Here is a 27501-nt window from a genome sequence, read left to right on the forward strand (position 1 = left end):
AAAAAAAATTTTTTTTTCTGGTGTCCAAAATATTTTAATGAATTTGGGGTATTTTGGAGAGAGCCAAAAAATCATCATGATGACTGTTATTTCTGTGCAGTGCAAGTGCAAGGATTCAATAAGCATAAGAAACGAAAATGGGAGTAACATGGAATCTGCAAGAAGGCCTGTCCCTCATTGTGAAGATGTGCCTGTACCTGTGTTTACCATAAATAACAGTCATCATGATGATTTTTTGGCTCTCTCCACACCATTGGAACACCAAATTTGAAGCTTTTTCTTTGTCCTTTGCTCCATTTTCGTAATAATTCGATACATGCTTTGCACACTATGTGTGGTGCCCAAAACTTGTCTTGGTCCCCAAGCATAACCCCAAAATAGGCAAAATACACTTTTTTACGAAGTCTGTTATGTTTCTTCTATGTTTTGGCAGTGTGTATTCACCACAAATGTAACAGAATGAGTCTGGATCGTTAAGACAACTTCTTCTTGATGAGTTCATGCTTTTCACTGGAAAACAGACAACAACATAAAGTTAGTGCAAAAATCAAGCTATGAACAAACTTTTAGAACACTAATTAACACAAAACTATATTGAGAACTGCTCAGTTCAAGTACTAATCCAAAGAAATTAATGAGATGATGCGTCGCATTTACCAACAAGTGCTATAAATAAGATACCAAAAATCTCAAAAACTTGAGCCAATCTGGCAAAACTGATGACATATTCAGAATCAGCACCCCAAAAATACCCTAAATTCGATGAAATATTTTTGGCACCAAAAATGCTGTTGACCAGTGTAGTTTTTATTACACATGTAGTGACTGACAGTCTGCTCTCCTGCTCTCATTGCAGACCTGTGTGTGATGATAACTAACACAATAAAGCAATCTATATCTGTCCTCTTTCCTCTATACCAGTCTACCATTGATAGTTTACTGTAAGTGGCATTTACATTTTGTATGTAACACCTTCTCATGTACAGCACCATGGAATGAATTGTGTTATATAAATTAACTAGATGTTTCCAGCCAGCTAACGCTCAGCACACTCATTGCTATCTAATTAACGCTGCTGGTGATTAAAGTAAATAATGACAACATTATTATGGCATTATGTGTGGTGAAGTGTTAGGGGGCGGGATTATGTGTGGTGATGTGTTAGGGGGCGGGATTATGTGTGGTGATGTGGTGGAGGCGGGATTATGTGTGGTGATGTGGGGGGCCTGGATTATGTGTGGTGATGTGGTGGGGGGCGGGATTATGTGTGGTAATGTGGTTGGGGGCTGGATTATGTGTGGTGATGGGGTGGGGGGGTGGTATTATGTGTGGTGATGGGGTGGGGGGCAGGATTATGTGTGGTGATGGGGTGGGGGGTGGTATTATGTGTGGTAATGTGGTGGGGGCGGGATTATTTGTGGCAATGTGGTGGGGGGGTGGGATTATCTGTGGTAATGTGGTGGGGGGCAGGATTATCTGTGGTAATGTGGTGGGGGGCGGGATTATGTGTGGTAATGTGGTGGGGGCTGGATTATGTGTGGTGATGGGGTGGGGGGGTGGTATTATGTGTGGTGATGGGGTGGGGGGCAGGATTATGTGTGGTGATGGGGTGGGGGGTGGGATTATGTGTGGTAATGTGGTGGGGGCGGGATTATTTGTGGCAATGTGGTGGGGGGGTGGGATTATCTGTGGTAATGTGGTGGGGGAGGGATTACATGTGGTAATGTGGTGGGGGGCGGGATTATGTGTGGTAATGTGGTGGGGGCGGGATTATGTGTGGTAATGTGGTGGTGGGCGGGATTATATGTGGTATTGTGGTGGGGAGGCGGGATTATGTGTGGTAATGTGGTGGGGGGCAGGATTATGTGTGGTAATGTGGTGGGGGGTGGGATTATGTGTGGCAATGTGTTGGGGGGGTGGGATTATCTGTGGTAATTTGGTGGGGGCAGGATTATCTGTGGTAATGTGGTGGGGGCGGGATTATGTGTGGTAATGTGGTGGGGGCGGGATTATGTGTGGTAATGTGGTGGGGGGATTATGTGTGGTAATGTGGTGGGGGCAGGATTATGTGTGGTATTGTGGTGGGGGGGCGGGATTATGTGTGTTAATGTGGTGGGGGCGGGATTACATGTGGTAATGTTGTGGGGGCAGGATTATGTGTGGTAATATGGTGGGGGGTGGGATTATCTGTAGTAATGCGGTGGGGGGAGGGATTATGTGTAGTAGTGTGGTGGGGTGGCGGTATTATGTGTTGTGATGTGGTGGGGTGGTGGGATTATGTGTGGTGATGTGGTGGGGGGCTAAATTATGTGTGGTAATGTGGTGGGGGGCAGGATTATGTGTGGTAATGTGGTGGGGGGCGTGATTATCTGTGGTAATGTGGGGGCGGGATTATGTGTGGTAATGTGGTGGGGGCGGGATTATGTATGGTATTGTGGTGGGGGGCGGGATTATCTGTAGTAATGTGGTGGGGAGCGGGATTATGTGTGGTAATGTGGTGGGGGTGTGATTATGTGTGGTAATGTGGTGGTGGGCAGGATTATATGTGGTATTGTGGTGGGGGGAGGGATTATGTGTGGTATTGAGGTGGGGGCGGAATTATGTCTGATAATGTGGTGGGGGGGCGGGATTGTGTGGTGATTTGTTGGGGGCAGGATTATGTGTGGTGATGTGTTGAAGGGGCGGGATTATGTGTGGTCATGTGGGGGGGCGGGATTATGTGTGGTGATGTGGTGGGAGGTGGAGGTACTGTGCAGGGGGCGGAATTATCTGTGGTAATGTGGTGGGGGCGAGATTATGTGTAGTAATGTGATGGGGTGGCGGGATTATGTGTGGTAATGTGGTGGGGGCGGGATTATGTGTGGTAATGTAGTGGGGGGTGGGATTATGTGTGGTAATGTGGTGGGGGAGCAGGATTATGTGTGGTAATGTGGTGGGAGTGGGATTATTTTTAGTAATGTGGTGGGGGGTGGAATTATGTGTGGTAATGTAGTGGGGGGTGGGGTTATGTGTGGTAATGTGGTGGGGGAGCAGGATTATGTGTGGTAACGTGGTGGGGGAGCGGAATTATGTGTGATAATGTAGTGGGGGGTGGGATTATGTGTGGTAATGTGGTGGGGGAGCAGGATTATGTGTGGTAATGTGGTGGGGGCGGGATTATGTGTGGTAATGTGTTGGGGGGACGGGATTATCTGTGGTAATGTGGTGGAGGTGGGATTATGTGTGGTAATGTGGTGGGGGGATTATCTGTGGTAATGTGTTGGGGGGTGGGAATATATGTGGTAATGTGGTGGAGGGCCAGATTATCTGTAGTAATGTGGTGGGGGGGCAGGATTATGAGTGGTAATGTGGTGGGGGGCTGGATTATGTGTGGTAATGTGGTGGGGGGCAGGATTATGTGTGGTAATGTGGTGGGGGCGGGATTATGTGTGGTAATGTGGTGGTGGGCGGGATTATATGTGGTATTGTGGTGGGGGGCGGGATTATGCGTGGTAATGTGGTGGGGGGCAGGATTATGTGTGGTAATGTGGTGGGGGGCGGGATTATGTGTGGTAATGTAGTGGGGGGTGGGATTATGTGTGGTAATGTGGTGGGGGAGCAGGATTATGTGTGGTAATGTGGTGGGGGCGGGATTATGTGTGGTAATGTGGTGGGGGGACGGGATTATCTGTGGTAATGTGGTGGGGGTGGGATTATGTGTGGTAATGTGGTGGGGGATTATCTGTGGTAATGTGTTGAGGGGTGGGATTATATGTGGTAATGTGGTGGAGGGCGGGATTATCTGTAGTAATGTGGTGGGGGGGCAGAATTATGTGTGGTAATGTGGTATGGGGCTGGATTATGTGTGGTAATGTGGTGGGGGGGCGGGATTATGTGTGGTAATGTGGTGGGGGGGATTATGTGTGGTAATGTGGTGGGGGCGGGATTATCTGTAGTAATGTGATGGGGAGCGGGATCATGTGTGGTAATGTGGTGGGGGCGGGATTATGTCTGTTAATGTGGTGGTGGGCGGGATTATATGTGGTATTGTGGTGGGGGGGAGGGATTATGTGTGGTAATGTGGTGGGGGGCAGGATTATGTGTGGTAATGTGGTGGGTGGTGGGAATATGTGTGGTAATGTGGGGGGCGGGATTATCTGTAGTAATGTGGTGGGGGGTGGGATTATGTGTAGTAGTGTGGTGGGGTGGCGGTATTATGTGTTGTGATGTGGTGGGGTGGCGGGATTATGTGTGGTGATGTGGTGGGGACTGGATTATGTGTGATAATGTGGTGGGGGGCATGATTATGTGTGGTAATGTGGTGGGGGGCAGGATTATCTGTGGTAATGTGGTGGGGGTGGGATTATGTGTGGTAATGTGGTGGGGGCGGGATTATGTGTGGTAATGTGGTAGGGGGCGGGATTATCTGTAGTAATGTGGTGGGGGCTGGATTATGTGTGGTAATGTGGTGGGGGGCAGGATTATGTGTGGTATTGTGGTGGGGGGCGGAATTATCTGTGGTAATGTGTTGGGGCGGGATTATGTGTGATAATGTGGTGGGGGGCGGGATTGTGTGGTGATTTGTTGGGCGATGGGATTATGTGTGGTGATGTGTTGAAGGGGCGGGATTATGTGTGGTGATGTGGGGGGCGGGATTATGTGTGGTGATGTGGTGGGGAGGTGGGATTTGTGGGGGGCGGGATTGTGTGTGGTGATTTGGGGTGGGAGTGTGTGTGGTAATGGGGTGGGGGGCAGGATTATGTGTGGTGATGTGGTGGGAGGCAGAGCTACTGTGCAGGGGGCAGGATTATCTGTGGTAATGTGGTGGGGGCGGGGATTATGTGTAGTAATGTGATGGGGTGGCGGGATTATGTGTGGTGATGTGGTGGGGGGTGGGATTATGTGTGGTAATGTGGTGGGGGAGCAGGATTATGTGTGGTAATGTGGTGGGGGCGGGATTATGTGTGGTAATGTGGTGGGGGGACGGGATTATCTGTGGTAATGTGGTGGGGGTGGGATTATGTGTGGTAATGTGGTGGGGGATTATCTGTGGTAATGTGTTGGGGGGTGGGATTATATGTGGTAATGTGGTGGAGGGCGGGATTATCTGTAGTAATGTGGTGGGGGGGCAGAATTATGTGTGGTAATGTGGTATGGGGCTGGATTATGTGTGGTAATGTGGTGGGGGGGCGGGATTATGTGTGGTAATGTGGTGGGGGGATTATGTGTGGTAATGTGGTGGGGGCGGGATTATCTGTAGTAATGTGATGGGGAGCGGGATCATGTGTGGTAATGTGGTGGGGGGTGGGAATATGTGTGGTAATGTGGGGGGCGGGATTATCTGTAGTAATGTGGTGGGGGGTGGGATTATGTGTAGTAGTGTGGTGGGGTGGCGGTATTATGTGTTGTGATGTGGTGGGGTGGCGGGATTATGTGTGGTGATGTGGTGGGGACTGGATTATGTGTGATAATGTGGTGGGGGGCATGATTATGTGTGGTAATGTGGTGGGGGGCAGGAATATCTGTGGTAATGTGGTGGGGGTGGGATTATGTGTGGTAATGTGGTGGGGGCGGGATTATGTGTGGTAATTTGTCAGGGGGCGGGATTATCTGTAGTAATGTGGTGGGGGCTGGATTATGTGTGGTAATGTGGTGGGGGGGCGGGATTATGTGTGGTAATGTGGTGGGGGGATTATGTGTGGTAATGTGGTGGGGGCGGGATTATCTGTAGTAATGTGATGGGGAGCGGGATCATGTGTGGTAATGTGGTGGGGGGTGGGAATATGTGTGGTAATGTGGGGGGCGGGATTATCTGTAGTAATGTGGTGGGGGGTGGGATTATGTGTAGTAGTGTGGTGGGGTGGCGGTATTATGTGTTGTGATGTGGTGGGGTGGCGGGATTATGTGTGGTGATGTGGTGGGGACTGGATTATGTGTGATAATGTGGTGGGGGGCATGATTATGTGTGGTAATGTGGTGGGGGGCAGGATTATCTGTGGTAATGTGGTGGGGGTGGGATTATGTGTGGTAATGTGGTGGGGGCGGGATTATGTGTGGTAATTTGTCAGGGGGCGGGATTATCTGTAGTAATGTGGTGGGGGCTGGATTATGTGTGGTAATGTGGTGGGGGGCAGGATTATGTGTGGTATTGTGGTGGGGGGCGGAATTATCTGTGGTAATGTGTTGGGGCGGGATTATGTGTGATAATGTGGTGGGGGGCGGGATTGTGTGGTGATTTGTTGGGCGATGGGATTATGTGTGGTGATGTGTTGAAGGGGCGGGATTATGTGTGGTGATGTGGGGGGCGGGATTATGTGTGGTGATGTGGTGGGGAGGTGGGATTTGTGGGGGGCGGGATTGTGTGTGGTGATTTGGGGTGGGAGTGTGTGTGGTAATGGGGTGGGGGGCAGGATTATGTGTGGTGATGTGGTGGGAGGCAGAGCTACTGTGCAGGGGGCAGGATTATCTGTGGTAATGTGGTGGGGGCGGGGATTATGTTTAGTAATGTGATGGGGTGGCGGGATTATGTGTGGTGATGTGGTGGGGGGTGCAATTATGTGTGCTAATGGAGTGGGGGGGCGGGATTGTGTGTAGTAATGGGGTGGGGGGGCGGGATTATGTGTGGTGATGTGTTGGGGGGCGGAATTGTGTGGTGATGTGTTGGGGCGGGATTATATGTGGTGATGTGTTGAAGGGGTGGGATTATTTGTGGTGATGTGGTGGGGGCGGGATTATGTGTGGTGATGTGGTGGGGGCGGGATTTGTGGGGGGTGGGATTGTGTGTGGTGATGTGGTGCGGATTGTGTGTGGTAATGTGGTGGGGCGGGATTGTGTGTGGTAATGGGGTGAGAGGTGGGATAATGTGTGGTGATGTGGTGGGGCGGAGCTACTGTGCAGGGGGCAGGATTAGCGAGTAATCACAATGCCTCTTATATACACTCACCGGCCACTTTATTAGGTACACCTGTCCAACTTCTTGTTAATACTTAATTTCTAATCAGCCAATCACATGGCGGCAACTCAGTGCATTTAGGCATGTAGACATGGTCAAGACAATCTCCTGCAGTTCAAACCGAGCATCAGTATGGGGAAGAAAGGTGATTTGAGTGCCTTTGAACGTGGCATGGTTGTTGGTGCCAGAAGGGCTGGTCTGAGTATTTCAGAAACTGCTGATCTACTTGGATTTTCACGCACAACCATCTCTAGGGTTTACAGAGAATGGTCCGAAAAAGAAAAAAAATCCAGTGAGCGGCAGTTCTGTGGGCGGAAATGCCTTGTTGATGCCAGAAGTCAGAGGAGAATGGGCAGACTGGTTCGAGCTGATAGAAAGGCAACAGTGACTCACATCGCCACCCGTTACAACCAAGGTAGGCCTAAGAGCATCTCTGAATGCACAGTGCGTCGAACTTGGAGGCAGATGGGCTACAGCAGCAGAAGACCACACCGGGTACCACTCCTTTCAGCTAAGAACAGAAAACTGAGGCTACAATTTGTACAAGCTCATCGAAATTGGACAGTAGAAGATTGGAAAAACGTTGCTTGGTCTGATGAGTCTCGATTTCTGCTGCGACATTCGGATGGTAGGGTCAGAATTTGGCGTAAACAACATGAAAGCATGGATCCATCCTGCCTTGTATGGAGCATCTTTGGGATGTGCAGCCGACAAATCTGTGGCAACTGTGTGATGCCATCATGTCAATATGGACCAAAATCTCTGAGGAATGCTTCCAGCACCTGGTTGAATCTATGCCACGAAGAATTGAGGCAGTTCTGAAGGCAAAAGGGGGTCCAACCCGTTACTAGCATGGTGTACCTAATAAAGTGGCCGGTGAGTGTATATATAGATAATAATAATAATCTCACTACAAGGACATTTGCAACTGAAGCTCTCCTCTCCTGCTGTCAGCTCAGCTGTACTGCCCTTTCCCCAACACAGGCTGCCTGAGGGACAGAAGCGGAAGAAGTGATAGTTAAAATCAGGCAAAGCGCTGCACCAGTGCTGTCAGCACTATGCAGCTGTAGATGAGTATGATTCTGTCACTCATTACATGTCTTACACTAATGACTCTCCCATTCATTTAAAATAAGCGCTGGAGCCAGATTCTCTGGGAGACCTGTGACTGGTCTATAGAGCTTAACAGCTCATTTACATATGATGAAAAACGCAGACTTTTAGGGAAAAATACATTAGATCTGAGATATCATGATTTAATTTTATTTACCTTTCTATTATATGCATGCCAATAGGGACCACTTAGGAGAGATGATGCTACTGAAAAACTTTAACAAAATTGCTATAGTTAAAATGATTAATCTATGAAGGATAGAATTTGAGTCGAATTTCTGAAATCCGAGATCTTACATGAAATCAAGCAATCTACAATTTTATTCACAGTTCCCAATAAAAAAAATGCCCCTTGCCATTTTAAAAGGCTGCACACTCAGTGAGTGAGCTAATGACATCTGGAGTGGCAGCGCTAGCTTCATAATAAGGCCGGCGTCACATCTAATGTATAAAATACGGTCTATTATTTACGGCCGAGATACGCAGAAATGTTCCCGAACAATGATCCATATGTCATCCGTCTGCAATGCGAGGATGCAATTTTTTCTAAAAAAAAAATATCCTTATGTTATCCGTATGGCATCCGTATGACATCCGTATGCCGAGATTTTCTCGCCGACTTGCAAAATGACATATAATGGATTCATGGGCTGAAATATTAGTGGAAACATATATATAGTCTAAACTAGCTGTTTCCAGCCAGCTAATGCTCGGCATGCTCATTGCTATCTAATTAACGCTGCTAGTGATTAAACTAAAGTAAATAATGGAAACACCAAAATAATATCCCTAATAAGGCCATGAAGGAACAACCATGATAGCATACCAAAACAAACACCCTCACATTAAGGCCAGATGATAGAGAAAAATATAAACTTTATTGATATAAAAACAATAAAATACAACCGTAGAAGTATTAGGGGTAGTGACCACCAGTGCAGCAGCAATGGTGGGTCACACACAGGAAACAACCTCAGTACACAAGAAGGTAAAGCAGCAGAGAGTAGTTATATATGGAACATATGTGACAACAGGTATATAGTAAATCCCTAAACATGAAATACAATATATACATATACATGTAACATAAAGCACCATGCCCATATACAAAATCAGTCAGCTAGAACAGCCTGACACAAATACTAACATACTGCATAGATGTAGCGTTTAAATGTAAATATAGTTACCAGGAGGAAGAACCCGGGGACCCACCACACCCGACGCGCGTTTCACACCGAAATGCTTCGTCCGGGGTGCGAAACGCGATGGTCAAGGATGCAGGCCAACCAGTAATCGTCATCGCTCATCATTTTAATAATGCATGGGTCCTTTTTGAGGATACGTAAGGCATAATCTGCCATGTGGGCCAAAGTTCCAGTTGGCAAATCTGCGGTTGTTCTGGTTTGAGGGGCAGTTACAGGGAAATCTACGTCACTTGTCTCCCTTACAAAAACAGAACCCGGCCTTGCAACGCCACTAATTTCTGTTGGCCCAGGAGAAGCTTCCTCAGTAAAAAAGTACTCATCCCCATCATCCTACTCGTCCTCCTCCTCCTCTTCGCCCGCTACCGCGTCCTCTACACGGCACTGACCAGACAATGGCTGACTGTCATCAAGGCTTTCCTCTTCCTCGGCTGCAGACGCTTGCTCCTTTATGTGCGTCAAACTTTGCATCAGCAGACGCATTAGGGGGATGCTCATGCTTATTATTGCATTGTCTGCACTAACCAGCCGTGTGCATTCCTCAAAACACTGAAGGACTTGACACAGGTCTTGTAGCTTCGACCACTGCACACCTGACAACTCCATGTCTGCCATCCAACTGCCTGCCCGTGTATCCTCCCACAAATACATAACAGCACGCCTCTGTTCGCACACTCTCTGAAGCATGTGCAGTGTGGAGTTCCACCTTGTTGCAACGTCGATGATTAGGCGATGCTGAGGAAGGTTCAAAGAACGCTGATAGTTCTGCATACGGCTGGAGTGTACAGGCGAACGGCGGATATGCGAGCAAAGTCTGCGCACTTTGAGGAGCAGGTTGGGTAACCCCGGATAACTTTTCAGGAAGCACTGCACCACCAGGTTTAAGGTGTGAGCCAGGCAAGGAATGTGTTTCAGTTGGGAAAGGGCTATGGCAGCCATGAAATTCCTTCCGTTATCACTCACTACCTTGCCTGCCTCAAGATGTACAGTGCCCAGCCATGACTGAGTTTCTTTCTGCAAGAACTCGGACAGAACTTCCGCGGTGTGTCTGTTGTCGCCCAAACACTTCATTGCCAATACAGCCTGCTGACGCTTGCCACTAGCTGTCCCATAATGGCACACCTGGTGTGCAACAGTGGCAGCTGCGGATGGAGTGGATGTGCGACTGCGGTCTGTGGACAAGCTCTCGCTTCTGCAGGAGGAGGAGGAAGAGGAGGAGGGGGGGCGAACGCCTACAGCCAACTCTTTCCTTGACCGTGGGCTAGGCAGAACTGTCCCAATATTGCTGTCCCCTGTGGAGCCTGCATCCACCACATTCACCCAGTGTGCCATGATGGACACGTAGCATCCCTGGCCATGCCTACTGGTCCATGCATCTGTTGTCAGGTGCACCTTTGTAGTCACAGACTGCCTGAGTGCATGGACGATGCGGTCTTTAACATGCTGTTGGAGGGCTGGGATGGCTTTTCTAGAAAAGAAGTGCCGATTGGGTAGCTCGTAGCGTGGTACAGCGTAGTCCATCAGCGCTTTGAAAGCTTCGCTTTCAACTAACCGGTAGGGCATCATCTCTAATGAGATTAGTCTAGCAATGTGGGCGTTCAAACCCTGTGTACGCGGATGTGAGGATGAGTGCTTCCTTTTCCTAACAAGAGTCTCATGTAGGGTGAGCTGGACTGGAGAGCTGGAGATCGTGGAACTAGCGGTGGTGCCGGTGGACATGGGTGAGTGAGAGAGGGTTGGAGATGGTATTCTTGCCGGTGCCCTACATGCAGTGTTTCCTACTACTAACCTGGTGATACCCTGACTGCTTTGGCCTGGCGATGAAAGCTGCACAGATACTGCAGGTGGTGTGGGAAATGGTCGGCTTACAGGGAGGGAAGGGATGTAGCGTTGCTGACTAGCTTCATTGGCCGAGGGTGCTGCAACCTTTAGGGACGTTTGGTAGTTAGTCCAGGCTTGCAAATGCATGGTGGATAAATGTCTATGCATGCAACTTGTATTTAGACTTTTAAGATTCTGCCCTCTGCTTAAGGTAGTTGAACATTTTTGACAGATGACTTTGCGCTGGTCATTTGGATGTTGTTTAAAAAAATGCCAGACTGCACTCTTTCTACTATCGGATACCTTTTCAGGCATTGCAGACTGAGCTTCTTTAACTGGATGGCCATGCTGTCCTCCAACTGGTTTAGGTTTTGCCACACGTTTTTGGCCAGATAAGGGCCCGGTAGATGGAACCTGTTGTGATGTTGATGCCTGCTGCGGCTCCTCCTCTGCTTCAGAACTACTGCCGCCTGCACCCTGTTCCCCCAATGGCTGCCAATCGGGGTCCACAACTGGGTCATCTATGACCTCCTCTTCTATGTTGTGTGCAACTTCGTCTGTGTCACCGTGTAAGCCGGTGGTATTGCGTTCGTGACGGAGCACCATAGTCTCCGCTGGTTTTGATTCTGCCTCAGTACACTGCAAGGGCAATGTTCTAGTCTGAGTAAAAGGAACAGCATAGTAATCTGGCTGTGGCTGTGCATCTGTGCACTCCATGTCCGATTCAACTTCTAATGGGCATAGCCTGTTAACTGTTTCACTGTGTAACCCAGGAACGGTATGTGTAAAGAGCTCCATGGAGTAACCTGTTGTGTCGACTGACGCATCCTTCACTGTTGTTTTTAGTGAAGGACACAAGAAAGCGACTTGTTCCTGACCGGGAGCACCCACTGACGATGCACTGCTCTGACATTTGGCACTTTCCGAGGAGGAGGCGAAAGAGTTAGAGGCAGAGTCAGCAATGAAAGCCAATACTTGTTCCTCCTGCTCCGGCTTCAAAAGTGGTTTTCCTACTCCCAGAAAAGAGAGCGTTCGAGGCCTTGTGTAGCCAGACAACGAACCTGGCTCAACAACTCGAGACTTAGGTGCTGTTCTGCTTTTACCACGACCACCTGATGCTCCACCACCACTACCATTATTACCAGCTGACAATGACCGCCCACGGCCACGACCTCTTCCACTAGACTTCCTCATTGTTTGCAAAACGTAACCAAAGTAACGCTATTTGTTACTGTAAAACAACTTATCAGGTGAACTCAAACTTCTGTAGGATTTATATATACCTTTATAGGTGCCTGACACTGAAAGGAAAATCAGACCCAATGTTACACACTAGGTTTTCTGTGCCCTAAAAATTTGAGACAGATGGCACACACAGGACCGGCACTCAAGCAGAAATGCCAATCTTAATCTCCCACTATTTTTTTTTTTTTCTGGAAGAATTTACCTTAAAAAAAAAAAAATGGCCAAGTATTACACAGTGTTTTCGGTGCCACACAATGACAGACAGATACCACACACAGCAATGGCACGGAGGCAGACTTGCCAATATTTATCTCCCACTAATTTTTTTTTGGGAAAAGGGAGAATTTAGCAAAAAAAAAAAAAAAATGGCCAAGTATTACACAGTGTTTTCGGTGGCACACAATGAGAGACAGATACCACACACAGCAATGGCACGGAGGCAGACTTGCCAATATTTATCTCCCACTCATTTTTTTTTGGAAAAGGGAGAATGTACCCAAAAAAAAAAAAATGGGCAAGTATTACACAGTGTTTTCGGTGCCACACAATGAGAGACAGATGCCACACACAGCAATGGCACGGAGGCAGACTTGCCAATATTTATCTCCCACTAATTTTTTTGGGGGAAAAGGGAGAATGTACCCCCCCCAAAAAAAAATGGCCAAGTATTACACAGTGTTTTCGGTGCCACACAATGAGAGACAGATGCCACACACAGCAATGGCACGGAGGCAGACTTGCCAATATTTATCTCCCACTAATTTTTTTTTTGGAAAAGGGAGAATGTACCCCAAAATAAAAAAAAATGGCCAAGTATTACACAGTGTTTTCGGTTCCACACAATGAGAGACAGATGCCACACACAGCAATGGCACGGAGGCAAACTTGCCAATATTTATCTCCCACTAATATTTTTTTTTGGAAAAGGGAGAATTTAGCAAAAAAAATAAAAATGGCCAAGTATTACACAGTGTTTTCAGTGGCACACAATGAGAGACAGATACCACACACAGCAATGGCACAGAGGCAGACTTGCCAATATTTATCTCCCACTAATTTTTTTTTTGGAAAACGGAGAATGTACCCAAAAAAAAAATAAAAAAATGGCCAAGTATTACACAGTGTTTTCGGTGCCACACAATGACAGACAGATGCCACACACAGCAATGGCACGGAGGCAGACTTGCCAATATTTATCTCCCACTAATTTTTTTGGGGGAAAAGGGAGAATGTACCCCAAAAAAAAAAAAAATGGCCAAGTATTACACAGTGTTTTCGGTGCCACACAATGAGAGACAGATGCCACACACAGTAATGGCACAGAGGCAAACTTGCCAATATTTATCTCCCACTAATTTTTTTTTGGGAAAAGGGAGAATTTAGCAAAAAAAAAAAAAAATGGACAAGTATTACACAGTGTTTTCGGTGGCACACAATGAGAGACAGATACCACACACAGCAATGGCACAGAGGCAGACTTGCCAATATTTATCTCCCACTAATTTTTTTTTTTGGAAAAGGGAGAATGTACCCCCCCCAAAAAAAGGCCAAGTATTACACAGTGTTTTCGGTGCCACACAATGAGAGACAGATACCACACACAGCAATGGCACGGAGGCAGACTTGCTAATATTTATCTCCCTGCAGTTATCTCAGAAAAGTATGGCAGGCAGCTATAAAAAGGACGGCTGCACACAAAAGTGTGGACAAACACACAAGATAGCTGTGCAGAAAGGAAGGAAAAACAGGATTTGTGCTTTGAAAAAAGCAGTTGGTTTGCACAGCGGCGTACACACAGGCACAGCAACGCAGCTATCAGTGTCAGGGAGCCTTCTAGTGCAGCCCAATGAGCTACAGCGCTGAGGAAAAAAAAATGTAGCTTCCACTGTCCCTGCAATCAAAAGGTGGTGTTGGACAGTGGAAATCGCTACAGCACAAGCGGTTTGTAGCTTTATGTACCCTGCCTATCACTATCCCTGCTTCCGAAGAAGCTGCAGCAACCTCTCCCTACGCTCAGATCAGCAGCAGTAAGATGGCGGTCAGCGGGAACGCCCCTTTATAGCCCCTGTGACGCCGCAGAAAGCAAGCCAATCACTGCAATGCCCTTCTCTAAGATGGTGGGGACTGAGATCTATGTCATCACGCTGCCCACACTCTGCGTCCACCTTCATTGGCTGAGAAATGGCGCTTTTAGCGTCATTGAAACGCGACTTTGGCGCGAAAGTCGCGTACCACATGGCAGACCCCACACAGGGATCGGCTCGGTTTCATGAGACGCCGACTTTGCCAAAAGTCGGCGACTTATGAAAATGAACGATCTGTTTTGCTCAACCCTATTCACTACCCCTAATACTTCTACGGTTGTATTTTATTGTTTTTATATCAATAAAGTTTATATTTTTCTCTATCATCTGGCCTTAATGTGAGGGTGTCTGTTTTGGTATGCTAAAGTAAATAATGACAACATTCAATAGCGCTTTCACAGGTGGTAAATTAACTTAAAATTAAGTTAATAACATTAATAATAATAAAAAATCTGAATAATACTAATACATTTTATTCACAGTGTAAAATCAAAAGCAAACTGGATTTGTGTGGTAATGTGTGGGGACAGAGCCTCATGTGGTAATGTGTGGGTACGGAGCCTCGTGTGGTAATGTGGGGGGACGGAGCCTCATGTGGTAATGTGTGGGGACAGAGCCTCATGTGGTAATGTGTGGGGACGGAGCCTCGTGTGGTAATGTCTGGGGATGGAGCATCATGTGTTAATGTGTGGGGACGGAGCCTCGTGTGATAATGTGTGGGGACGGAGCCTCGTGTGGTAATGTGAGGGGGCGGGATTATGTGTGGCAATATGGTGGGGGGTGGGATTATCTGTGGTAATGTGGTGGGGGGGTGGGATTATGTGTGGTAATGTGTGGGGACAGAGTCTCGTGTGGTAATGTGTGAGGAAGGAGCCTCGTGTGGTAATGTATGGGAACGCAGCCTCGTGTGGTAATGTGTGAGGACCGAACCTCGTGTGGTAATGTGTGAGGACGGAGCCTCGAATGGTAATGTGTGGGGACAGAGCCTCGTGTGGTAATGTGTGGGTACGGAGCCTTGTGTGGTAATGTGGGGGGACAGAGCCTCGTGTGGTAATGTGTGGAGACGGAGCCTCGTGTGGTAATGTGGGGGGGGATTATGTGTGGAAATATGGTGGGGGGTGGAATTATGTGTGGTAATGTGGTGGGGGGGTGGGATTATGTGTGGTAATGTGGTGGGGGCGGGATTACATGTGGTAATGTGGTGGGGGCAGGATAACGTGTGGTAATGAGGCGGGGGCAGGATTACGTGTGGTAATGTGGTGGGGGGGCGGGATTACGTATGGTAATGTGATGGGGATGGGATTACGTGTGGAAATGTGGTGGGGGGTGGGATTATGTGTGGTAATGTGGTGGGGGCGGGATTATGTGTGGTAATGTGGTAATGTGGTAATGTGGGGGGCGGGATTATGTGTGGTAATGTGGTGGGATTATGTGTGGTAATGTTGTGGGGGGAGGGATTATGTGTGGTGATGAAGTGGGGGCGGAGCTACTGTGCAGGGGGCAGGATTACATGTGGTAATGTGGTGGGGGGTGGGATTATGTGTGGTAATGTTGTGGGGGGCGGGATTATGTGTGGTAATGTGGTGGGGGGCGGGATTATGTGGGGCGGGATTATGTGTGGTAATGTGGAGGGGGCAGGATTATGTGTGGTAATGTGGTGGGGGGCGGGATTATGTGTGGTAATGTGGAGGGGGGGCAGGATTATGTGTTTTGATGTTGTGGGGGCGAGATTATGTGTGGTAATGTGGTGGGGGGGCAAAATTATTTGTGGTAATGTGGTGGAGGGCAGGATTATGTGTGGTAATGTGGTGGGGGGCGGGATTATGTGTGGTAATTTGGTGGGGGCGGGATTATATGTGGTAAAGTGGTGGGGGGGCGCGATTATGTATTGAAATGTGGTGGGGGCGGGATTATGTGTGGTAATGTGGTGGGGGGTGGGATTATGTGTGGTAATGTGGTGGGGGCGGGATTATGTGTGGTAATGTTGTGGGGGGCGGGATTATGTGTGGTAAAGTGGTGGGGGGAAGGGATTATGTGTTGTAATGTGGTGAAGGGAAGGATTATGTGAGGTATTGTGGTGGGGGGTGGGATTATGTGTGGTAATATTGTGGGCGGTGGGATAATGTGTGGTAATGTGGTGGGGGGCGTGATTATGTGTAGTAATGTGGTGGAGGGCGGGATTATGTGTGGTAATGTGGTGGGGGGCGGGATTATGTGTGGTAATGTGGTGGGGGATGAGATTATGTGTGGTAAAGTGGTGGGGGGGCAGGATTATGTGTTGTAATGTGGTGGGGGGCGGGATTATGTGTGGTAATGTGGTGGGCGGGTGGGATTATGTGTGTTAATGTGGTGGGGGGCGGGATTATGTGTGGTATTGTGGTCGGGGGCGGGATTATATGTAATAATGTGGTGGGGGGTGAAATTATTTGTGGTAATGTGGTGGGGGGGCGGGATTATGTGTGGTAATTTGGTGGGGGGTGGGATTATGTGTGTTAATGTGGTGGGCGGGCGGGATTATGTGTGGTAATGTGGTGGGGTGAGATTATGTGTGGTAATGTGGTGGGGGGGCGGGATTATGTGTGGTAATGTGGTGGTGGGGCGGGATTAAGTGTGGTAATGTGGTGGGGGGATTATGTGTGGTAATGTTGATGGGGGGCGGGATTATGTGTGGCAATGTGGTGGTGGGGCAGGATTATGTGTTATAATGTGGTGGGGGGCGGGATTATGTGTGGTAATGTGGTGGGCGGGCGGGATTATGTGTGTTAATGTGGTGGGGGGCGGGATTATGTGTGGTAATGTGGTTGGGGGCGGGATTATATGTGGTAATGTGGTGGGGGTGGGATTATTTGTGGTAATGTGGTGGGGGGGTGGGATTATGTGTGGTAATGTGGTGGGGGGTGGGATTATGTGTGTTAATGTGGTGGGCGGGCGGGATTATGTGTGTTAATGTGGTGGGCGGGCGGGATTATGTGTGTTAATGTGGTGGGGGGCATGATTATGTGTGGTAATGTGGTGGGGGGCAGGATTATGTGTGGTAATGTGGTGGGGTGGGATTATGTGTGGTAATGTGGTGGGGGGATTATGTGTGGTAATGTTGTGGGGGTGGGATTATGTGTGGTAATGTGATGGGGGGCGGGATTATGTGTGGTAATGTGGTGGGGGGCGGGGTAACATGTGGTAATGCGGTGGGGGCAGGATTACGTGTGGTAATGTGGTGGGGGGGTGGGATTATGTGTGGTAATGTGATGGGGGATGGGATTACATGTGGAAATGTGGTGGGGTGGTGGGATTATGTGTGGTAATGTTGTGTGGGTGGGATTATGTGTGTTAATGTGGTGGGGGGCGGGATTATGTGTGGTAATGTGTTGGGGTTGGGATTATGTGTGGCAATGTGGTGGGGGGGCGGGATTATGTGTGGTGATGAGGTGGGGGTGGAGCTACTGTGCAGGGGGCAGGACTACATGTGGTAATGTGGTGGGGGGCAGGATTATGTGTGGTAATGTGGTGGGGGCAGGATTATGTGTGGTAATGTGGTGGGGGGCGGGATTATGTGTGGTAATGTGGTGGGGGGCGGGATTATGTGTGGTAATGTGGTGGGGGGCGGAATTATGTGTGTTAATGTGGTGGGCTGGCGGGATTATGTGTGTTAATTTGGTGGGGGGCAGGATTATGTGTGGTAATGTGGTGGGGGGCGGGATTATGTGTAGTAATGTGGTTGGGGGTGGGATTATGTGTGGTAAAGTGGGGGGGCGGGATTATGTGTGGTAATGTGGGGGTGCGGGATTATGTGTGGTAATGTGGTGGGGGTGAGATTATGTGTGGTACTGTGGTGGGGGGGCGAGATTATGTGTGATAATGTGTTGGGGGGCGGGATTATGTTTGGCAATGTGGTGGGGGGCAGGATTATGTGTCGTAATGTGGTGGGGGGCGGGATTATGTGAGGTAATGTGGTGGGGGGGCAGGATTACGTGTGGAAATGTGGTGGGTGGTGGGATTATGTGTGGTAATGTGGTGGGGGTGGGATTATGTATGGTAACGTGGTGGGGGGGTGGGATTATGTGTGGTAATGTGGTGGGAGTGGGATTATGTGTGGTAATGAGGTGGGGGGCGTGATTATGTGTGGTGATGGGCTGGGGGCGGAGTTACTGTGCAGGTGGCAGGATTATGTGTGGTAATGTGGGGGGGCGGGAATATGTGTGGTAATGTGGTGGGGGGGCGAGATTGTGTGGTAATGTGGTGGGGGGCAGGATTATGTGTGGTAATGTGGTGGGGGAGCAGGATTATGTGTGGCAATGTAGTGGGGGGGCGGGATTATGTGTGGTAATGTATTTGGGGGGATTATGTGTGGTAATGTGGTGGGGGGTGGGATTATGTGTGGAAATGTGTTGGGGAGCGGGATTATGTGTGGCAATGTGGTGGGGGGCGGGATTATGTGTGGTAATGTGGTGGGGGCGGGATTACATGTGGTAATGTGGTGGGGGCAGGATAACGTGTGGTAATGTGGTGCGGGGCAGGATTACGTGTGGTAATGTGGTGGGGGGCGGGATTACATGTGGTAATGTGATGGGGATGGGACTATGTGTGGTAATGTGGTGGGGGGCGGGATTATGTGTGGTAATGTGGTGGGGGGGATAATGTGTGGTAATGTGATGGGGGGGGATTATGTGTGGAAATGTACTGGGGAGCGGAATTATGTGTGGCAATGTGGTTGGGGTGGGATTATGTGTGGTAATGTGGTGGGGGCGGGATTAGATGTGGTAATGTGGTGGGGGCAGGATAACGTGTGGTAATGAGGTGGGGGGCAGGATTACGTGTGGTAATGTGGTGGGGGGGCGAGATTACATGTGGTAATGTGATGGGGATGGGATTACGTGTGGAAATGTGGTGGGGGGTGGGATTATGTGTGGTAATGTGGTGGGCGTGGGATTATGTGTGGTAATGTGGTAATGTTTTGGGGGGCGGGATTATGTGTGGTAATGTGGTGGGGGCGAGATTATGTGTGGTAATGTGGAGGGGGGCAGGATTATGTGTGGCAATGTGGTGGGGGGCGGGATTATGTGTGGTAATGTGGGGGGGCGGGATTATGTGTTTTAATCTTGTGGGGGCGACATTATGTGTGGTAATGTGGTGGGGGGGTAAAATTGTGTGTGATAATGTGGTGGAGGGCGGGATTATGTGTGGTAATGTGGTGGGGGCGGGATTATGTGTGGTAATGAGGTGGGGACGGGATTATATGTGGTAAAGTGGTGGGGGGGCGCGATTATGTGTTGAAATGTGGTGGGGGCGGGATTATGTGTGGTAATGTGGTGGGGGGTGGGATTATGTGTGGTAATGTGGTGGGGGTGGGATTATGTGTGGTAATGTGGTAATGTGGTAATGTGGGGGGGCGGGATTATGTATGGTAATGTGGTGGGATTATGTGTGGTAATGTGGTGGGGGGAGGGTTTATGTGTGGTGATGAAGTGGGGGCGGAGCTACTGTGCAGGGGGCAGGATTACATGTGGTAATGTGGTGGGGGGTGGGATTATGTGTGGTAATGTTTTGGGGGGCGGGTTTATGTGTGGTAATGTTGTGGGGGGCGGGATTATGTGTGGTAATGTGATGGGGGGCGGGATTATGTGTGGTAATGTGGTGGGGGCGGGGTAACGTGTGGTTATGTGGTGGGGGCAGGATTACGTGTGGTAATGTGGTGGGGGGGTGGGATTATGTGTGGTAATGTGATGGGGGATGGGACTACGTGTGGAAATGTGGTGGGGTGGTGGGATTATGTGTGGTAATGTTGTGGGGGCGGGATTATGTGTGGTAATGTGGTGGGGGGGCGGGATTATGTGTGGTAATGTGTTGGGGGTGGGATTATGTGTGGCAATGTGGTGGGGGGCGGGATTATGTGTGGTGATGAGGTGGGGGTGGAGCTACTGTGCAGGGGGCAGGACTACATGTGGTAATGTGGTGGGGGCAGGATTATGTGTGGTAATGTGGTGGGGGCAGGATTATGTGTGGTAATGTGGTGGGGGGCGGGATTATGTGTGGCGATGAAGTGGGAGCGGAGCTACTGTGCAGGTGGCAGGATCATGTGTGGTAATGTGGTGGGGGGGCGGGAATATGTGTGGTAATGTGGGGGGCGGGAATATGTGTGGTAATGTGGTGGGGGGGCGAGATTGTGTGGTAATGTGGTGGGGGAGCAGGATTATGTGTGGCAATGTGGTGGGGGGGCGGGATTATGTGTGGTAATGTATTTGGGGGGAATATGTGTGGTAATGTGGTGGGGGGCGGGATTATGTGTGGAAATGTGTTGGGGAGCGGGATTATGTGTGGCAATGTGGGGGGGCGGGATTATGTGTGGTAATGTGGTGGGGGCGGGATTACATGTGGTAATGTGGTGGGGCAGGATAACGTGTGGTAATGAGGTGGGGGGCAGAATTACGTGTGGTAATGTGGTGGGGGGCGGGATTACGTGTGGTAATGTGATGGGGACGGGACTATGTGTGGTAATGTGGTGGGGGGGCGGGATTATATGTGGTAATGTGGTGGGGGGGATAATGTGTGGTAATGTGGTGGGGGGGATTATGTGTGGAAATGTGTTGGGGAGCGGAATTATGTGTGGCAATGTGGTTGGGGGTGGGATTATGTGTGGTAATGTGGTGGGGGCCTGATTAGATGTGGTAATGTGGTGGGGGCAGGATAACGTGTGGTAATGTGGTGGGGGGGCTGGATTACATGTGGTAATGTGGTGGGGGGGGCGGGATTACATGTGGTAATGTGATGGGGATGGGATTACGTGTGGAAATGTGGTGGGGGGTGGGATTATGTGTGGTAATGTGGTGGGGCTGGGATTATGTGTGGTAATGTGGAAATGTGGTAATGTGGGGGGGCGGGATTATGTGTGGTAATGTGGTGGGATTATGTGTGGTAATGTGGTGGGGGGAGGGTTTATGTGTGGTGATGAAGTGGGAGCGGAGGTACTGTGCAGGGGGCAGGATTACATGTGGTAATGTGGTGGGGGATGGGATTATGTCTGGTAATGTTGTGGGGGGCGGGGTTATGTGTGGTAATGTGGTGGGGGGCGGGATTATGTGTGGTAATGTGGGGGGGCAGGATTTTGTGTGGTAATGTGGTGGGGGGTGGGATTATGTGTGGTAATGTGGGGGGGCGGGATTATGTGTTTTAATATTGTGGGGGCGAGATTATGTGTGGTAATGTGGTGGGGGGTAAAATTATGTGTGATAATGTGGTGGAGGGCGGGATTATGTGTGGTAATGTGGTGGGGGCGGGATTATGTGTGGTAATGAGGTGGGGGCGGGATTATATGTGGTAAAGTGGTGGGGGGGCGCGATTATGTGTTGAAATGTGGTGGGGGCGGGATTATGTGTGGTAATGTGGTGGGGGCGGGATTATGTGTGGTAATGTGGTGGGGGGTGGGATTATGTGTGCTAATGTGGTGGGGGGTGGGATTATGTGTGGTAAAGTTGTGGGGGGCGGGATTATGTGTGGTAAGGTGGTGGGGGAAGGGATTATGTGTTGTAATGTGGTGGGGGGCAGGATTATGTGTGGTATTGTGGTGGGGGGTGGTGGGGGGCGGGATTATGTGTGGTAATATTGTGGGCGGTGGGATAATGCGTGGTAATGTGGTGGGGGGACGGGATTATGTGTGGTAATGTGATGGAGGGCGGGATTATGTGTGGTAATGTGGTGGGGGGCAGGATTATGTGTGGTAATGTGGTGGGGGACGGGATTATGTGTGGTAAAGTGGTGGGGGGCAGGATTATGTGTTGTAATGTGGTGGGGGGCGGGATTATGTGTGGGAATGTGGTGGGCGGGCGGGACTATGTGTGTTAATGTGGTGGGGGGCGGGATTATTTGTAGTAATATGGTCGGGGGCGGGATTATATGTGGTAATGTGGTGGGGGCGGGATTATTTGTGGTAATGTGAAGGGGGCGGGATTATGTGTGGTAATGTGGTGGGGGCGGGGTAACGTGCGGTTATGTGGTGGGGGCAGGATTACGTGTGGTAATGTGGTGGGGGGGTGGGATTATGTGTGGTAATGTTGTGGGGGCGGGATTATGTGTGGTAATGTGGTGGGGGGGCGGGATTATGTTTGGTAATGTGTTGGGGGTGGGATTATGTGTGGCAATGTGGTGGGGGGAGGGATTATGTGTGGTGATGAGGTGGGGGTGGAGCTACTGTGCAGGGGGCAGGACTACATGTGGTAAAGTGGTGGGGGCAGGATTATGTGTGGTAATGTGGTGGGGGCAGGATTATGTGTGGTAATGTGGTGGGGGGCGGGATTATGTGAGGTAATGTGGTGGGGGGGCGGAATTATGTGTGGTAATGTGGTCGGGGCTGGATTATGTGTTAATGTGGTGGGCGGGTGGGATTATGTGTGTTATGTGGTGGGGGGTGGGATTATGTGTGGTAATGTGGTTGGGGGTGGGATTATGTGTGGTAAAGTGGGGGGGCGGGATTATGTGTGGTAATGTGGTGGGGGGGCGGGATTATGTGTGGTAATGTGGTGGGGGTAAGATTATGTGTGGTACTGTGGTAAGGGGGCGAGATTATGTGTGATAATGTGTTGGGGGGCGGGATTATGTTTGGCAATGTGGTGGGGGCGGGATTATGTGTGGTAATATGGTGGGGCAGGATAACGTGTGGTAATGAGGTGGGGGGCAGAATTACGTGTGGTAATGTGGTGGGGGGCGGGATTACGTGTGGTAATGTGATGGGGACGGGACTATGTGTGGTAATGTGGTGGGGGGGCGGGATTATATGTGGTAATGTGGTGGGGGGGATAATGTGTGGTAATGTGGTGGGGGGGATTATGTGTGGAAATGTGTTGGGGAGCGGAATTATGTGTGGCAATGTGGTTGGGGGTGGGATTATGTGTGGTAATGTGGTGGGGGCGGGATTAGATGTGGTAATGTGGTGGGGGCAGGATAACGTGTGGTAGTGTGGTGGGGGGGCGGGATTACATGTGGTAATGTGGTGGGGGGGCGGGATTACATGTGGTAATGTGATGGGGATGGGATTACGTGTGGTAATGTGGTGGGGGGTGGGATTATGTGTGGTAATGTGGTGGGGCTGGGATTATGTGTGGTAATGTGGAAATGTGGTAATGTGGGGGGGCGGGATTATGTGTGGTAATGTGGTGGGATTATGTGTGGTAATGTTGTGGGGGGCGGGATTATGTGTGGTAATGTGGTGGGGGCCGGGATTATGTGTGGTAATGTGGGGGGGCAGGATTTTGTGTGGTAATGTGGTGGGGGGTGGGATTATGTGTGGTAATGTGGGGGGGCGGGATTATGTGTTTTAATCTTGTGGGGGTGAGATTATGTGTGGTAATGTGGTGGGGGGGTAAAATTATGTGTGATAATGTGGTGGAGGGCGGGATTATGTGTGGTAATGTGGTGGGGGCGGGATTATGTGTGGTAATGAGGTGGGGGCGGGATTATATGTGGTAAAGTGGTGGGGGGGCGCGATTATGTGTTGAAATGTGGTGGGGGCGGGATTATGTGTGGTAATGTGGTGGGGGCGGGATTATGTGTGGTAATGTGGTGGGATTATGTGTGGTAATGTTGTGGGGGGCGGGATTATGTGTGGTAATGTGGTGGGGGGCGGGATTATGTGTGGTAATGTGGGGGGGCAGGATTTTGTGTGGTAATGTGGTGGGGGGTGGGATTATGTGTGGTAATGTGGGGGGGCGGGATTATGTGTTTTAATCTTGTGGGGGCGAGATTATGTGTGGTAATGTGGTGGGGGGGTAAAATTATGTGTGATAATGTGGTGGAGGGCGGGATTATGTGTGGTAATGTGGTGGGGGCGGGATTATGTGTGGTAATGAGGTGGGGGCGGGATTATATGTGGTAAAGTGGTGGGGGGGCGCGATTATGTGTTGAAATGTGGTGGGGGCGGGATTATGTGTGGTAATGTGGTGGGGGCGGGATTATGTGTGGTAATGTGGGGGGGCGGGATTATGTGTTTTAATCTTGTGGGGGCGAGATTATGTGTGCTAATGTGGTGGGGGGTGGGATTATGTGTGGTAATGTTGTGGGGGGCGGGATTATGTGTGGTAAGGTGGTGGGGGAAGGGATTATGTGTTGTAATGTGGTGGGGGGCAGGATTATGTGTGGTATTGTGGTGGGGGGTGGTGGGGGGCGGGATTATGTGTGGTAATATTGTGGGCGGTGGGATAATGCGTGGTAATGTGGTGGGGGGACGGGATTATGTGTGGTAATGTGGTGGAGGGCGGGATTATGTGTGGTAATGTGGTGGGGGACAGGATTATGTGTGGTAAAGTGGTGGGGGGCAGGATTATGTGTTGTAATGTGGTGGGGGGTGGGATTATGTGTGGGAATGTGGTGGGCGGGCGGGCGGGACTATGTGTGTTAATGTGGTGGGGGGCGGGATTATTTGTAGTAATATGGTTGGGGGCGGGATTATATGTGGTAATGTGGTGGGGGCGGGATTATGTGTGGTAATGTGGGGGGGCAGGATTTTGTGTGGTAATGTGGTGGGGGGTGGGATTATGTGTGGTAATGTGAGGGGGCAGGATTTTGTGTGGTAATGTGGTGGGGTGGGATTATGTGTGGTAATGTGGTGGGGGGGCGGGATTATGTGTGGTAATGTGGTGGGGGGCGGGATTATGTGTGGTAATGTGGGGGGGCAGGATTTTGTGTGGTAATGTGGTGGGGTGGGATTATGTTTGGTAATGTGGTGGGGGGGCGGGATTATGTGTGGTAATGTGGTGGGGTGGGCGGATTTATGTGTGGTAATGTGGTGGTGGGGCGGGATTAGGTGTGGTAATGTGGTGGGGGGTTTATGTGTGGTAATGTTGTGGTGGGCGGGATTATGTGTGGTAATGTGATGGGGGCGGGATTATGTGTGGTAATGTGGTGGGGGCGGGGTAACGTGCGGTTATGTGGTGGGGGCTGGATTACATGTGGTAATGTGGTGGGGGGGTGGGATTATGTGTGGTAATGTGAAGGGGGATGGGATTACGTGTGGAAATGTGGTGGGGTGGTGGGATTATGTGTGGTAATGTTGTGGGGGCGGGATTATGTGTGGTAATGTGGTGGGGGGGCGGGATTATGTGTGGTAATGTGTTGGGGGTGGGATTATGTGTGGCAATGTGGTGGGGGGCGGGAATATGTGTGGTGATGAGGTGGGGGTGGAGCTACTGTGCAGGGGGCAGGACTACATGTGGTAAAGTGGTGGGGGCAGGATTATGTGTGGTAATGTGGTGGGGGCAGGATTATGTGTGGTAATGTGGTGGGGGGCGGGATTATGTGAGGTAATGTGGTGGGGGGGCGGAATTATGTGTGGTAATGTGGTGGGGGCGGGATTATGTGTTAATGTGGTGGGCGGGTGGGATTATGTGTGTTAATGTGGTGGGGGGCGGGATTATGTGTGGTAATGTGGTTGGGGGTGGGATTATGTGTGGTAAAGTGGGGGGGCGGGATTATGCGTGGTAATGTGGTGGGGGGGCGGGATTATGTGTGGTAATGTGGTGGGGGTGAGATTATGTGTGGTACTGTGGTAAGGGGGCGAGATTATGTGTGATAATGTGTTGGGGGGCGGGATTATGTTTGGCAATGTGGTGGGGGGCGGGATTATGTGTGGTAATGTGGTGGGGCAGGATAACGTGTGGTAATGAGGTGGGGGGCAGAATTACGTGTGGTAATGTGGTGGGGGGCGGGATTACGTGTGGTAATGTGATGGGGACGGGACTATGTGTGGTAATGTGGTGGGGGGGCGGGATTATATGTGGTAATGTGGTGGGGGGGATAATGTGTGGTAATGTGGTGGGGGGATTATGTGTGAAAATGTGTTGGGGAGCGGAATTATGTGTGGCAATGTGGTTGGGGGTGGGATTATGTGTGGTAATGTGGTGGGGGCGGGATTAGATGTGGTAATGTGGTGGGGGCAGGATAACGTGTGGTAATGTGGTGGGGGGGCGGGATTACATGTGGTAATGTGGTGGGGGGGCGGGATTACATGTGGTAATGTGATGGGGATGGGATTACGTGTGGAAATGTGGTGGGGGGTGGGATTATATGTGGTAATGTGGTGGGGCTGGGATTATGTGTGGTAATGTGGAAATGTGGTAATGTGGGGGGGCAGGATTATGTGTGGTAATGTGGTGGGATTATGTGTGGTAATGTGGTGGGGGGAGGGTTTATGTGTGGTGATGAAGTGGGAGCGGAGGTACTGTGCAGGGGGCAGGATTACATGTGGTAATGTGGTGGGGGATGGGATTATGTGTGGTAATGTTGTGGGGGGCGGGATTATGTGTGGTAATGTGGTGGGGGGCGGGATTATGTGTGGTAATGTGGGGGGGCAGGATTTTGTGTGGTAATGTGGTGGGGGGTGGGATTATGTGTGGTAATGTGGGGGGGCGGGATTATGTGTTTTAATCTTGTGGGGGCGAGATTATGTGTGGTAATGTGGTAGGGGGGTAAAATTATGTGTGATAATGTGGTGGAGGGCGGGATTATGTGTGGTAATGTGGTGGGGGCGGGATTATGTGTGGTAATGAGGTGGGGGCGGGATTATATGTGGTAAAGTGGTGGGGGGGCGCGATTATGTGTTGAAATGTGGTGGGGGCGGGATTATGTGTGGTAATGTGGTGGGGGCGGGATTATGTGTGGTAATGTGGGGGGGCGGGATTATGTGTTTTAATCTTGTGGGGGCGAGATTATGTGTGCTAATGTGGTGGGGGGTGGGATTATGTGTGGTAATGTTGTGGGGGGCGGGATTATGTGTGGTAAGGTGGTGGGGGAAGGGATTATGTGTTGTAATGTGGTGGGGGGCAGGATTATGTGTGGTATTGTGGTGGGGGGTGGTGGGGGGCGGGATTATGTGTGGTAATATTGTGGGCGGTGGGATAATGCGTGGTAATGTGGTGGGGGGACGGGATTATGTGTGGTAATGTGGTGGAGGGCGGGATTATGTGTGGTAATGTGGTGGGGGGCAGGATTATGTGTGGTAATGTGGTGGGGGACGGGATTATGTGTGGTAAAGTGGTGGGGGGCAGGATTATGTGTTGTAATGTGGTGGGGGGCGGGATTATGTGTGGGAATGTGGTGGGCGGGCGGGACTATGTGTGTTAAT

This window comes from Ranitomeya variabilis, chromosome 1 (genome assembly GCF_051348905.1).
Source record: "Ranitomeya variabilis isolate aRanVar5 chromosome 1, aRanVar5.hap1, whole genome shotgun sequence".
NCBI lineage: Eukaryota > Metazoa > Chordata > Amphibia > Anura > Dendrobatidae > Ranitomeya > Ranitomeya variabilis.